A 1,891-nucleotide genomic window follows, 5' to 3' on the forward strand; every position below is an offset into this window, starting at 1 on the left:
ATTGACAAAATAAAAATAATAATAAAAAAAAGGATTATTCTGTTTCTGCAACAGATTGATAAGACTATTTTAGCTCTTTTAAAAGTAATTTAGAACTGTTTAAAAATAAACTCTTGAACTGTTTTAAACTATTTTTAAACTATTTTAGGACCTTTTACAAAACTCTTAACAAGGGTTAAATTTTATTGTAAGCTGATTAATATCTTGAAATAATTTCCATATTAAATATGCTAATTGTTTAATATTTTAATGCTGGATGAAAATTTAAAGCTACCAAGGATTCACCCAGATAGAAGTATCTTCATAGAATATTTCTCCTGCTTTGTTTTTCAAAAATTATATGATTTTGCTTTCAATTATTTGGGGGAAATAAATACTAATGAAAAAGAGAAAAAAATATAAAACATAAAAAGTTCAGTCTCTTATGTTGGATTACTTGGTTAACATTGAGGTTAGTTTTATCAAAACCTGTTCACATATCTGTTGACTTCTTCCAGCAAAGGATTCTTGATTTTTTTTATTTCAACTATTGCTTTCCTACCTGGGAATTTGAATCCCCACAGAAGGGGATTTCCAAGAAGCCATCTGGCAGCTGCTCAAGGTCAGAAGTGAAGCTAGACATTTCCTCCTAGCCAGGTGGCCAAGACTACAGTTGACCCTCCCTTGGTCTGGTTGAACATTGCTCCATATGGTTACGACCTATCAGGACAGGACCCGGGTCTCATTCTGAGGCCTTTGTGAGGAGTGGGAGAGCTGCTGGCATTGAGCACAGAGGGCAAAGGAGCTGACACCCACCAAGGTGTAGATACAGGGCTCAGGGCCCACTCTGAGGGTAGCTTTAGCCTGGCTAAGCCAAAGGAAGCCTGGGGAAACCTGACATTATGGCACAGTCTAGGAGAAGCACAGGGGAAGGAAAGCCAACAAATGCTTTCCCTGAAACAGCCGCTGCAGGTCTTCTGCTGCCCTATCTTCTTCCACATAGAGGGGCCAAGACCTTGTTCTGACTTCTATACTCTGAGGGGCTCAGATGAGGAAGCCTGTATCTCTTTGCCTGAAGCCCTGAGATTACTACAGAAGGCAGGGAACACAGTTGAAGTAAAGAAAGGTAAAGTCAGACAAGCAGGCAAAGAGGCCTCTGAATGGCTTCAGAGAGTTCAAACAGAACATTCTGAGCTGTCTTAAAGGCTAGGAAGAAGACAGAAAGTCACTGTTACAATTATACAGGATAAGCATGCTGCTTTCTGTCTGTCTGTAGCTAACGTACTTTGTGATCATTCACAAACAAACACGCAGTGGAGAACTTCTCTGTGACTTAAACACTATCTCTTGTGCTTCCTTCCTCAGGTTCTGACGCTCAGCTGACTGTCTACATCTTCCCACCATCTCAGGAGCAACTGAATTCTGGATGTGCCTCTGTCATGTGCTTCCTGAATAAATTCTACCCCAAAGATTACAAAGTCCAGTGGAAGGTAGACAATGTTGTTAAAGAGGGTGACGTACTGGAAAGTTATACAGAACAGGACAGCACAGACAGCACCTAAAGCCTCAGCAGCACCCTGACGATGACCAGTGCAGAGTATAACAGCCATACTGTCTATACCTGCGAGGCCACACATGACAGCCTGAGCTCGCCCGTGGTCAAGAGCTTCAACAGGCAAGATTGTTAGGCCAAGAGGCCTGCCAGGCACCTCCACCTACCCCTCAGGCCCAGGCTCGCCCCTCCTTCCTTAGACCCCAGGCCCTTTTCCCACCAGGGACACATCCCTACTGCAGTCCTCATGCCCCTCTGCCCACACCAAGCCCCCTCCTCCCCTTAGCTTTAATCATGCTAATACTGGGGGGGGGGGGGGAATGAATAAATAAAGTGAATCGTTGCACCTATGGTTTCTCT

General features: G+C 43.2%; 1 pseudogene; it reads left to right on the forward strand.

Moving 5' to 3' along the window:
• Positions 1-1,690, forward strand: part of LOC103610761 — an 11,855-nt pseudogene extending 10,165 nt beyond the window's left edge.
• Positions 1,691-1,891: the final 201 nt, after the last annotated feature.

This window comes from Galeopterus variegatus, unplaced genomic scaffold, assembly GCF_000696425.1.
Source record: "Galeopterus variegatus unplaced genomic scaffold, G_variegatus-3.0.2 Scaffold11741, whole genome shotgun sequence".
NCBI lineage: Eukaryota > Metazoa > Chordata > Mammalia > Dermoptera > Cynocephalidae > Galeopterus > Galeopterus variegatus.